The sequence below is a fragment of the Trachemys scripta genome, chromosome 7 (assembly GCF_013100865.1).
Source record: "Trachemys scripta elegans isolate TJP31775 chromosome 7, CAS_Tse_1.0, whole genome shotgun sequence".
In the NCBI taxonomy this organism is placed as follows: domain Eukaryota; kingdom Metazoa; phylum Chordata; order Testudines; family Emydidae; genus Trachemys; species Trachemys scripta.
The window spans coordinates 77,517,320-77,531,086 of NC_048304.1; the positions used below are offsets into that span (position 1 = coordinate 77,517,320).

The 13,767-nt window shown below is 47.6% G+C and overlaps 1 protein-coding gene across 39 annotated transcripts in view; it reads right to left on the reverse strand.

The window, feature by feature from the left end:
- ANK3 (ankyrin 3) overlaps positions 1-13,767 on the reverse strand; it is a 439,766-nt gene that overhangs the window by 91,403 nt on the left and 334,596 nt on the right. The window lies entirely within an intron of this gene.

A 13,767-nucleotide genomic window follows, 5' to 3' on the forward strand; every position in this document is an offset into this window, starting at 1 on the left:
ATCAGAAGTTACATGTATCATAAATGTTCATGTGTTCAGTAATTCATAATATCCTTCCACTGCTTTCCAACAAGTGATCAATCACATCCCCAGAGGTTTTTTTCCATAGTAGAATGTCAATTATCTACCATCTGCATAGGTTTGAAAAAAATTCTATACAAGTGGTTAGTATAAGGGGCCAAAGTTCTTGATACTATAAATCCACTGATTCAAGAGTTATACCAGGAATGAAGTTAGCCAATTATTCTTGCAACCTAAGCCTCTCTCTATGGGTTTAACACCGCATAACGTCTTTGCCCCTTCCTTACAAAAAAAGACATGAAGATGAATGAAAGGCAGGTCATTCTATAATCTTGAATAGCAGTTTTTAGTCATTATCTGTTTGCAGACTCACATTGAAGAGTGAAGCAATGTTTGAATGGACACTGAATGGAAGGCCAGGCCCACCTCTTCTTTTGATTTTCTCCCAAATGTTTTACAAACTTGAATTAGTATTAGATTTTTCTTAATGCTTTTTACATTAATATATGCTGAGGTTCCTAGCAGTATGATCATTTTATTAAGATAAAGTAAATTATTTGTCAAGAATGTTCATTACTGTATATGATGGGGGAGTGACATCATGACTAATACTAGAATAGATTAGAGCAAAACATATATCTAAATTATTCTTGAATTACTAAGAATTTGAAGTGTAAAATTCACCCCAATGACTGTGCTAATTTCAACAATGCTAGATATATATGAACTAACAGCTAACTAGATATTAATTGTGAAGTAAAAACCTGGTAAATGTGTAAAAAGGAAAACTGAAAGTAATAAAAGCTGCTCTTTAAAAAGAGCACAGTACTGTTAGAAAGGGTTAACTAACTAACTTGCTTTTACTAAGTGCATCTGAACACCATTACATCATACTGAAAACTACATTCCAGCAGTGACAGAGCAGGTCTAAAATATGCCCCTTGTGGTTTTAGGATTTTCTTTCCTGTCCTCTCTATAATACAGAGTACAGAGCACTGTAGCTAAATTTATTACATTTATAAATTCAAACTCTATCCCTTTGCTTGTTGAACACGTTTTTGAGTACATAAAAGTTCACAAAAGAGAAAAGAGTTCACGTTGCATTCACAAAGGTGACTGATTCATAAACCTCAGCTATATTTTTCCAATTTCTTCATTCAGTAGAGTTTAGACTTTCCATTCACTTAATTCAGGAAACCACAGACTGAGCTCTGTTTTTAAACTACCAATCAATTCTAAAAATACCCTTTCAGCTACTGTTTGCAAACGACAAAATAAACAGATCAACTTTCTACTGCAGCGCAGCAACAGAGATTATTTTAAGTAACAATTTAAAGGCTAAAATGTTTGTAATATATCATAGAGCATAAAATTCTGAAAAAACATTAAATACTAAATTTAACTTTAAAAGTCTTACTGTTTTGGAAAGCCATTTTCACCAGTCTGGTCTATAAGTTTTTTTTCCTGATGTTTCCAAGAATTCCTATTAGTCCTATTAGTCTTTAAGCAGTGATTAGGAGTTAATCTCCAAACCAGCACAAGCAAACTAATCCCTGTGGGTCATATTCACTTTCCACACAACTGAGATCTTCTTAACACCTTGATCTCTTCGTACGTATTTTAAGAAATATGTATCTTTGTCCTCTCAACTCAGATAAAAAAAATCTTTGCAAATATGAAACAAAGTGAAAAATAATGACAACTTATTTGAAGTTAAGATCCTTTTTAATCACTCTATAGACATCCTTTTAAAGCTTCTTCTGATTGGATTAAAACTTCTTTGGCAAGCCTCTTGAATGGCGACATAAATGCAAGCACTTGAGTTATTTGTATGTAAATAGGGGTACTGCTAGGGTGTAGCTTTTCTGTAACTTGACACCAAGGGAAGGCTCAGAGGCTAAACATGTAACACAGTACTGACTGGGGCTGCCTAAAATCAAGGAAAACGGAGTTAGGCACAGTACTCCGTTGGCCGGAGATTCCAGCTGAACTAGTATTAATGCGACATTACAAACACAGGGCTAAGAAACAAAGGTACATACACTAAAGTGTTGTTTGGACCAGGGAGTGCCACTGAGCTGATTTTTTAGATCTCGGCTAAGCAGGCAACAGATACGACAGACGCTTCTTTATGGCTATTCTCAGGTGAAGGGGCAGAAGGGGTTGCCTTTGAGTTCTGAAGCGGACTCGAGGGCTTGGAGGAAAATCTGGCTCCAGCACTAACCGGAACCTTGCAGTGCAATCTTTCAGCCCCTGTCAGGGAGCAACAAGACAAGTAGTAGCCAGCGATGGCAGAGGTCCGGGTTGTCTGCAACACAGCCCTCTCGTCTCTGGTGGGTGGGGAGAAAGGAGGGGGAATGTCATTCTGCCACCACGAGAGAGCCGCCGGAAACAGGAGATGGGTGGGTGGCTGGGAGTGGAATCTCTGGGTCAGCTGGAAAATTTTCCCCGTCTCTTCCCCCTTCCCCTCCTCCCAATCCACAGTGTGTGTTGTGCTGCTTTGCTGCACCACTCGGGGTGCCTATGCAGTGGTGTGAAAGGGAGCAACATGGTGATCTCCAAAGGCCTCTGCGTGGGCGCTTTAATCCCTTTCTCTTCGCTGCGAGCACACCCGGAGCAGAGGAGCACAGCGCAGCAGCCTGAGTGGGGCGAGACAACATGGGGGGGGGGGGCTCGGAGCTGCAGCCGCAGTCTTGTTGGCAGCAGAAGGAGACAGGCGCATTGCAGGCGAAAATCAAACATGAAGGGTTAGATCCCGAAGGCTCCACTCTTATCAAAATGCGATGCCTTGCAGTGCTAGTTACAGAGCCTTCAAAGGGCTTCATCAGTTGCGGCTAATCCTCAGCGTATAACCAGATAGCTACAAACATTTCCCCAGCCACAGCTCAACTTTTCGGGTCTGGCAAAGCCATCCAGACTGTCAAGCACTAAAAAGTCTGCCCTGGCCATGTGCTCATGTATAAACTCACTTACTGAGAAGAGAGATGGCCCCAAGCAAAGGAGTTCGAATCTGGATCCCGAGCAGGTACTAAACTTTCCTACACTGATGGGGGGTTTGGAACCCATAGTTTGGTTCAACCCCACTATAGAGATAGATAGGGATAGCCACAAAGTTTGGATCCAGATCTGAATTTTTCCCAAATTCAAGGGTGCTCAGATCCAGAGCCCCATTTCCTATCAGAAGGATTCAGCTGAGAATGATCAGAGAGAAAACTGAAATACACACCTGGGGGAAAAAATAGCTGACCGTGAGGAGAAGGTAGGAGGCGAGAGAGGCAGCTCTGGAAGATAAGGAGTCAGAGCTGGTTCAGGGGAGTGGCTGATTGCTGGGAGAGTGGGGAGAGCTGACCAGCAGGAAAGTGGGAGAGGGCCTTACTTGGGGTGACCATATATACACCTAGTAAAATTACTGATATTCAAGTGAGTTCAATGGCAATCAATCAAAACTATGCAGTACAAACATTCATATTATCAAGTTGACTGAGCCCCTGTTAAAAAGAAATACTGCCTTGTTGGATTCTTTTTATTTATCTTCTTATCTTTAAGGCTTTAGGTTTACATGGGGAGGGGTAACACATACACACCTGCCCCCTCCTCCCCCCACACACAAAGGGAGAGGTGACACACACACGTACACCCCTCTCACATAGCAGGATTGACCCACCGACCGACCCAACCCCCCCCTTCCTGGCTGGGCCCCTGGGACGGACCCGCCTCTCCTGGTACCTGGCGCCACATCTTCCTGAAGCAACACATGGCGGGGGGGGGGGGGGGAGGGGGGGCATGCAGGGTCACATTTCCCTCCACCCACCCCAGATTTCTGTCAGGTTCACACCGGAATGTGGCCAGCAGCAGCCTTTCAGCACTGTGTGGGAGCTGCTTCAGGAGGGGAGGGATGACCTGGTCCCTGTCTTTGCAGCTCTCATCTCTCTTCTCCTCTCCCCCCGACCTGGAAGCAGCTTGTCTCTTCCTGCCCATACAGCATGGGCAGGAAGGGGTTAAGCCCTAAGGATTCATTGTGCACCAGGGCCCGTGCAAGGATATTTTGTGCCCTAGGCAAAACGTCCACCTTGCGTCCCCCCCACCCCGGCACATCGGTTCATTGAGGGGCAAATCCCAATGTGCCTTTATAGACCCCAGGGGCCAGCCATGCCCAGGGGCTGCTCCCCAGACCAGGTTCCCCCTCCCTGCCCCCTGAACTCCCCTGGAGGATGCACAGCCCTCCCCGAAGCACTCCCCTCCCCACTCCACCCTGGCAGCCCCCGCTCCGAGTCCACTCACTGGCTTTGCCGGGCTTGGGCCGTTGCAGCAGCTTGGCAGGGAGGAGCCGCCTTTCGGAGGCACCGGAGAGCCAGAGCTTGCGGCGGCGGCGAACCCCAGTCATGGAGGAGATGGCGCAGTGCAGGGGGGCAGCAGCCCTGCAAAGGCGGCGGCACTGCTAGCGGGGCCCACCACCCATCCTACCCAGCCTGCGGCCCAGCACCCCCCTCCACCGGGGCTCCTGCAGGCTGCAGCGGATGCATGCAGGCGCCAGCCCCCGTGCACCCCCCAGCTACCCCCTCGCCGCGCTCGGGCTCTGTGGCTCCTGGGCATGTGAGCCACCACCAGGGCGCGGGACCCTAAGCCTGCTCCGGGAGGGGCAGCGGTGGCGGCGGCTCACACTCCCGGGAGCCGCAGAGCCCGAGTGTGGCGAGGGAAGAGCCGGGTGGTGCACAGGGGCCGCCGCCTGCATGCATCCAAAGGGGGGGGGGTGCCGGGCCACAGCCTGGGCAGGAGGGGCGGGGGGTGCAGCTGTTTCCTGCTAGCGGCGCTGCCGCCTTTGCAGGGCTGCTGATCCTCCCTGCGCCGCGCCGGGTCCTCCATGGCTGATGCTCTGGTTCTCCGGTGCCTCCAGAAGGTGGCTCCTCCCTGCAGAGCCAGGGCACCGCTTTTTGGTGCCCCCAGCCAGTTGGCACCCTAGGCGACCGACTAGTTCGCCTAGTGGTTGCACTGGCCCTGGGCCCAGGGAACCTGACTACAGGGGCTTTAGCGAATCCTGCCGAAGAGGTGGCTCAGCAGGGAAGGGTGCCTAGGAGATAGAGCAGCCCTGCGCTCCCTGTGGGTAGGACCCGGATGGGGGGAGGAGGGTGAAGAGGGTGCTAAGCCCCTGCCCTGGGGGCTGCTGTGGAGCCTGCAGGTTCAGAGCATGAACAGGCTGGAAATCACTTTTCCCCCCACCGCCACTCCAGAGCTTAGCTGATTTAGCTGAGGGGTGGAGAGGCTTCCTCCTGTCAGCGCTGTGCAGGGCTTTGGCACATGCAGGTCTTGGCTCCTCCTGGCTAGCGCCCCAGTCTGGAGGGTCTTGGGCTTTCCCGGGACACCAGCCCAGCAAGAGGTAGCGGGGGAAGGAAGGAGCCTGTCGGCCAGGTTGTTGGTGAGCTGAGCGCTCCAACCAGGGACTGGTTCTCCACACAGCGCTGGGAGCAGGTCGCTCCCCACAGAGGGGATATGGAGGAACAGTGGAGTGGAAGAGGGAGGTGAAGGGACAAAGCAGGGAGAGGACAGCTGGAGGGGGAGCTTGTAAAGGGCTGATACATGTGCAACAGAGGCGACACATAACCAGCCACCACCTGGCGCCTGCCCACACACACCAGCTATTGCAGCTCACAGCGTGCAGCCAGCGCCAGCCAGAAACAGGATGGGGGCATGTCCCTGCTGGCTGAGAGCCAGCATGCAGCAGGGACTGCGCTGACAGACCGGCAGGGGGAGCAGATGGCCCCGCGCTGCATCTTTGCCCCACCACCAGCCTTGCACACCCACCCCCGTCATCAGCCACTGGATCTACCCCCCGCACTCACCGCTGGTGGGCAGGGATCCAGCCAGCAGCAGGGCTCACCGGTACTGATGGGGGTGGAGGAAGACAGAAAATATGGGACAACTTGCCCATTTTTAAGAAAAAGTCGGGAAGCCTGCAGGAAGGCTTAAATACGGGAATGTCCCTTTAAAAACAGGATGACTGGTCAGCCTACCCTTACTCTCTAGTTTATAAGCAGAGCTTTACTTCTGCTTTGTTATTAGGAGGGTCTATAATTATAAAATTGATTATTTGTAGAAAAAAAGCCAACATCTAAAATCCACAACTCCCACACAAAGATTCTAGATCATAGTCTGGTCACATTATACAGTAAAAACCCAGCACCACAAAGCAAACAAATAGGCTCATTTCATTACTAGGATCCTCAGAATCATCAGAGCCATTTCAGGAAAAATCAGCTGCCATCCAAGCACACTTCTCACCACTGGAGAATCTACCAGTAAGGCAGTGGCGGATTTAGAGTTAGTGAGGCCCTGTGCTCAGCTTCATGTTTTGGGCCCCTCCTTGGGACCCAGCCAAGAAAAAGAACATTCTCTCTTATCTCCCTACTGCCCCCATTTTTCATTCTTTTTTTCTTCATCCTCCTCCTATAAGTAATAGGAAGAAAATGAAAATAAAGTGAGGTACCTTGATTGTTTTTGTAGTCTAACTTATTTTCCCACAGACCACTTGAAAATCAGTGGGGGTCTCGGCGGACCACTTAATGATCTTTCCAAATATTGTCTGTACCATTAGCTACCTATTGTAAAGCGCTTTGGATAAGAGCGCTTTATAAAAAAAATGTAAACAAATATTGGGGTGTGGTGTCTGGCCAGGACTTAGGTTGTGGGAGGGGGCTCAGGGCTGGGGGTGCAGGGTTTGGGAGGAAGTTATGGTGCAGGAGCAGGCTGGGGGTTGGGGCATAGGCGCTGACTTCTAATGGCGCCGGTGGATGCTTGACTCCCCTCTGCCTCCGGCCACGTCTCAACTCCATCCCTGCCCTGCCCCCTTCCTGCCCCCATTCCAACCCCTTCCCCAAAGTCCCCGCCACAACTCCACCCCCTCCCTGCCCCTAATCAACTCCTTCCCCAAATCCTGGCCCCGGCCCCGCCTCCTCCCCTGAGCATGCCATGTTCCCGCTCCTCCCTGCCCCTCCCAGAGCTTACTACAGCTGTTTGGTGGTGGCAAGCACTGGGGGGGAGGAACAGGGACACGGCACGCTCCGGGGAGGAGGTGGGCAGGGGGCTGGAGGTGTGTAAGAAGGATTCAGGAGTCAGGGCTGGGAGTGTGTGAAGGGCTGCAGGAGTCAGGGCTGGGGGTGCAGAGTGCAGGGTCTGGGAGAGACTTAGGGTGCAGGAGCAGGCTGGGGGTTGGGGTGCAGGGTCTGGCCAAGAGTTAGGATGCAGGAGGGGGCTCAGAGTTGGGGCAAAAGGTTGGGGTGTGGAGTGCTTACCTGGGGCAGCTTCCATTTGGTGCAAGGGGTGCAGGTAGGAATGGGGAGGGGGTTCAGGAGCTCCTGTTTGGTGCTCAGGGTGGAGGTGGTGATATGGGGGGTGCAGAAGTCAGTGCATGGGGTGTGGGGGAGCTGGGTATGTGTGCGGGGTGCATGAGTCAGGGAGGGCAGGGAGTGCGTGAGGGGGGTGCAGAAGTCAGGGCTGGAGGATGTGGGCTGGGGTTGTGGAGGCGCTCCCTGCCCCACCCAAGCCCCCTGCCCTGAGCAGCTCACGGCGGGGGGGGGGGTATGTGTAGGGGGAATGCAGGGACCCCGCCTTTGCTCTGCCCTGCCCCAATTCCACTCCCTTCCCCAAGGCCCCACCCCTGCCTCTTCTCCGCCTCCTCCCTTGAGCGTGCTGCGGCCCTGCTCCTCCCCTCCCTGTTTGGCAGCGGGGACAGCACTGGGAGGGGGAAGAGCAGGAATGCAGCAGGCTCGGGGGAGGAGATGGGGGAGGGGGAGCTTGGCTGCTGGTGGGAGCCTGCAGCAGGAGCCCCAGGAGCCAGCAGAACCAAGCTTCTGCCCCCACAGCTGCCCAGCCCTGGGCCCCCCTGTCGTTAGGGGCCCCATGCCAGGGCACTCGGTGTTTTACTGTAAATCCGCCTCTGCAGTAAGGGATAGGATTTTGAAGGTGGTCAAGAGCTCTGACTAATTCCTGCTCTAAAGGAAATCACGTGGGAATATTCCAAGACTATTTCCCAACTCTGATTATAAAACAAACATTTGCTGAGGTCAAACTTCAACAGCAAGTACTGGGCATTAAATATTTTTTACTGTACCATCCTGTGATGCAGAGTATTATTTGGAAGACAAATTTTGATCCTCAGATCCTCTGATTTAGTAAAAATCTTTGCTAATGAAAAGATGCAACAGGTGCAAACAAACCTGAGTTTACGTAAATCCAGTGAGCCAGATTAATAACAACGGGATGACTATTTTCATGGCTTCAAGCTATATCCTAAATAAAAATTACTTTCCTTTCTCTAGTATTTTTTTTCTCTACTAGATATAATGGGAAAAGTAGCAATATTCTCCTATCAGTGCATTATGTTGTAAGATCTTCCCATATGGATCTACATGATCTCTGTTTAAATTCTTAAATATGTATCCATTTGTGTAAATACCTTGTTTCAGGTTCTACTAGACATTTGAGATATGTTTGAGGAAAATCAATCAGGAATTCAGACTCCTGGTAGGGTACTGGAGCAGAGGGATCAAGAATACAGTTGACCTACATCCGGGGCAAGGGACATGAAATAGTTTAACTTCTGTCCATTCTAATTTGTGTTTAAACTACAAAAAGAGCTTTATACTTATAAAAATATACAAAAAAGAGACAGTTACACTTTAACTACACAAACCATAATGGAGAAAACATAGTTCATATCACTAAAGGTTTATTTTCCCCAGTAAGTAGAGAAGAGATCTTTTGGTCCAAATCTTGTACTTTAGACTTGGAAACTTTTTCCTGAGGACTAATAATTGATACAAACATTTTGTGCTTGGGACATACAGAGTTATATCATTAGAGTCGGACTGTGATTTGCACAAAGCCAGGTATAGGGGGCAGTATGGAGCTGCATTACACCTTGGAAAGCATTAGGAATAAACTCTACCTCAGAAAGCACAATCTCTCCCAGGTGGCTTTGTGCACCCAGGGGATGTGCATGTACCCCATGCATAAGGATAACACGCATTGCTCCCCACCCGAATGACAGTTCCACTTCACAAGCCAATATGCAGGAAACATGGGGACAAGACCTCACCTTCTCCTTGTGCTTTTCTAGATGTAAACCCTGAAGGCAAAGTATTACTCTCAGATACTAATCTGATAGGTGCTTTTGACAAACTTGAAGACGACAGGGTGGACAGATCACTCAACAAACAAGAATGACAACTGGAAAAGGAAATTGGGAAAATGGAACCAGAATAAAGGCTTTGTTTCAGTGTTCAATGTATCTAAATATGAATGGATATGATACACTGTAAACAGATATGTAGTAGTACTGGCACAGGGAAAGGACTTCCTGCAGAAGACATTGTGTTTGCCAGATAGGCCAGCTAAACCTACAATTGTCTGTATATATGCCCTTCAGAAAAGAAGTGAAGAGAAGGCATCCTGCCTCTTCAACAGATGGACAAGAATGCCGAGATTCAAGACACCATTTGCAGGAGTTGCATGTTAATGGCAAGGGGATTTACAGCTGGGAATGTTGAAATGGTTCTTCTGGCTGAGCTGCAGAAACTGTACTTCAGAGATTATCCTGTATCATTGCTAATCTAATTGTGAGCTGGATTACCTTGATAGAATACTTCCATCAGGCTGTATAGGCATTTTTACATCCAGTAGAATAAAAAAAATATTACACGTTGGACATGGTCATTCCAAAGAATTTTACACACTTTCTTTTAATTCTGTGGGAGACTCAAGTAAAATGGATGAAATAAACAATCTGGCTGTGTATAATAAAACTAGGTTGAGATGCTGAAACCTAATCCTTTCTGGCTCAGATGGCAAGAATACTGTGTTTGAAAGGAATATAAACTCAGAAGAAATACTGAGGATAAAATACATTTCAGACAAAGTTATACTAGGTGAAGTAGCACTAAGAGATGAAGTATCTAGTGAAAACTAGTCTGAAGACTGAATATCTCTGTGTTGTGTTACAACTTGGTATCCTTCATCGAGGGCCAGCTCCAGACACCAGCTTCTCAAGCAGGTGCTTGGGGCGGCCGCTCTGGAGAGGGGCGGCACATCCAGGTATTCGGCGGCAATTCGGCGGACGGTCCCTCACTCCGCCTGGGAGTGAAGCACCTTCCGCCGAATTACCGCTGCAGATCGCGATCACGGCTTTTTGTTTTGTTTTGTTTTGTTTTGGCTGCTTGGGGCGGCCAAAACCCTGGAGCCGGCCCTGCCTTCATCTCTTCTTTCCTACTACACTACAGACTGACACTGTGTTTTATGAAGAAAGAAAATGTCATCTTTATTATCCCTGGATAAACATAGGTACAAACATTATTTAGAGGTCATTTGATACTACAGATAGTAGCCAGTTTGTTATATATTTTTCCCATCAAAATCAGTCCAGATCCATCGGAAAAAGGACAGGTGACAAAGGACAGAGGAGCATATTCTTTTCTATTCAAAGACCTGGTTTCACACAAATATGAATAAATATGAATATCCAACTCCTCAAACTTTACCCAGCTGTAAAACTACATTGCGTATGGAGCTAGACAGCTTCCTTCAGTTCTTAACATTTAAAAACAAAAAACCCCATCAACAACAGACATTCAAGAATGGTAATGTTTTGGTCTTTCCTAGTTGCATCCTGTTATCCTCCAGATCCTCCCGTGTGCCCTGGGGGCCCAACAATATACTCTGATGACTTAGAAGGGTGTCTGTCTAATGCAGAGGTGGGCAAACTATGCCCCATAGGCCACATTCGGCCCACCAGCCGTTTTAATCCGACACTCGAGCTCCTGCTGGGGAGTGGGGTCTGGAGCTTGCCCCACTCCAGCGCTCCAGATGAAGGGCAGGGGCAGGGGCTGCTACGCACGGCTCCTGGAAGCAGCAGCATGTCCCCCCTCCTGCTTCTATGCATAGGAGTAGCCAGGGGGCTCCGCTTCACACGCTGTCCCCGTCCCAAGTGCCGTCCCTGCAGCTGGAGCAGGGACATGCCACTGCTTCTGGGAGCCGTTTGAGGTAAGCGCTGCCTGGAGCTTGCACCCCTGAGCCACCCCCCGTGCCCCAACCTCCTGCCCCAGCCCTGATCCCCCTCCCACCCTCCAAAGCCCTCGGTCCCAGCCCGTAGCACCCTCCTGCACCCCAAACCCCTCATCCTCAGCCCCACCCAGAGCCTGCACCCCCAGCTGGAGCCCTCACACACACACCCCATATGCCCTGCCCCAGCCTGGAGCCCACACCTGGAACTCCTCATTTCTGGAACCTGCATGCTCAGCCCAAAGCCCATACCTCCTCCCACACCCCAACCTCAATTTTGTGAGCATTCATGGCCCACCATACAATTTCTATACCCAGATGTGGCCCTCGAGCCAAAAAGTTTGCCCACTCCTGGTCTAGTGTATGATGGGCTGATCTGTGCGACATCTAGTCACATCAAGATAGGAATCTTCACCATATGGGTTAGATCACCTTTTTGGGAGTTTAATTGTTGTTTAGACTGAAAAGTTTGTCTTCACCTACCCAAGTCCAAAAAGAAAATGAAACTCCAAGGGCCAACATAAAGAAAGAGCTTCATGCAAGTACTGATACTGCATCTCAGCATACCCTCCACTTGCTCCCTCCGCCCTGCTGCTGCTGACATATCAAGGCTAACTGATGAGCAGGCAAGGAAAGTTGATGCAAGGGAAGTGAGCTAAAGCTGCAGCAGGGCTTCTAGTTTACTCCACAAGGTTAAAATCCTGACATGTGCCATGAAGGATGCATTCAATCTGTTGGATGTGCTTGCTCAGGCAGGAGTTACCTAGAGCCCTGAGGCAGATAATAGGTTGTCCTTCAACATCAATGACTGCCTGGGAATTTGAGTCAAGTCCATCCTTGACCTCTACCAGCTACAGGATCCTAACCTAGTTCTCCAAGCAACTTCATGAAGCTTGAATCACAAGCCTACATATGGAGATGACAGAAAGCCTTCACAGAAGCAAACAATAGCACTCAGGGGAAAATCTAGTTCTTATACATTCAGGTTCACTTGTACAGTATCTGAAATTTCTTTAAAAGTAACATTAAAGTTTAGTTTTCACTTAGAATAGAATCTCTCTACATTTAAGTAAAATACTTACCATCTGGGGAAGCAGCTTAGTGTTAATTTTTCCATTAAGACATACCCAGGTGTCTATGACTATGGTGGCTTCTTTTTTTGTACCATAGCTGCTTACAAGCATTTAATCCATGTTGGGTACAGTTTCTAAAGTAAGCATGTATGACTCAGGTTTGGAACATTTCCAGCTTTGGAAGGGAAAAAAAAGAAGAGCGAGAACCTTCCTTGTGGTCTGGGTTGCTCCTAAACCAATCTGCCCTCAGTGGAGAAAATGAATTACATGTCTGCCATGTAAATATTCATTTACTGGAAACAAGACATAATTTGGGCAAACCAAGTGACAGTTTCCCCACACATTTGTCAATGCTCTTTAGTCCTGCCCCCAGAAGACATGCCTAGTGCATCCAAGTCTTTTGTTTCTCTAACATGGAGACTACCAGTTAGGAAGATGGGTGTTGCAATGTGAGTATTTGCACATTGTGCTCTGGGAGTAAGAGATTCCAAAACTCATTGTCATCTGTAACTAGATATGGGTCTGAGTTGCATCTTGGTTCATGATCCAAACTTTAATTAAGTTGGGGATTGTTTGGATCTGCAGTATTAGTTTGTGCTACTCTCTGCTTTAATTTATTCAGTTTGAAACCAGGTCCCAGGAGGTGAGGCTAGGGCACTTCTCAACTGTCGCACTAGACTGTTTACAATAGCCATTATTTACCTTGCCATTCCAAGTTCTTTGTAGCAGTTCATCTTTGTTACGCTGTATGTATTGATTCTCATGATTTTAAATGGGTGTTTTGCATCTACATACTTGGCCAGCACTGAAGATTTATGGAGGGAGGACCCATAATTTATTATTAATTATTATTATTATTAATTTATTTATTTGTTAACCACCAAAGGTGTGCTTGATGCTGAACAAGACACAAAATAAAGACAGCTCCTCTCCTGAAGAGTCTGCAATCTAAAAGAAAAAAAGATGTCTAGAATCCATCATAATCTCTCTCTCTCTCTCTCTCTCACACACACACACACACACTCTGCACCTTTGAATGCATCATTATGGGTTAATAAAATACCTATTTATTAACCTGAAATCCTATTCACAGAGATAAAGTCTGAAAACTATATGTCTGGGGTTCATTATATATCAAACTGATTGCTTCCTCTATCTAAATTGTTTCATAATCTGTTTACTATTAGAGGCATTCATAATATAATTTATAATTTTTAAATTGGCCTTTTAAAAATAATTGTTAGTAAACTTTTCAGCTTTCCACAGACCTCAAGGCTATTACTGTGAGTCTGTTCAAACTTTGCATCTTGTCTTTGCAGATGCTGCAACACATTAATAAAAGCAACATTTTCAGTCAAATTCTGAGTATCATTTCATATCTGAACATTTCTCAAATACTGCATCAGTCTTTATTCTAGCACAGTAATACAACAAAATATTATTTCTTTCTTGAGTAATACTGATCTTCAGGTCAGCTACACTAATTTTGCATTGGAATGTGAAGAGTACAAATCTAAATGATAGTCTAAAACTTTTATTTTTAACCACAAATGGATAACAACATTGTTATCCACTTGGAGTTACAATAATGGGAACATCTTGGTGGAAATTAAAAAAAAAAAAA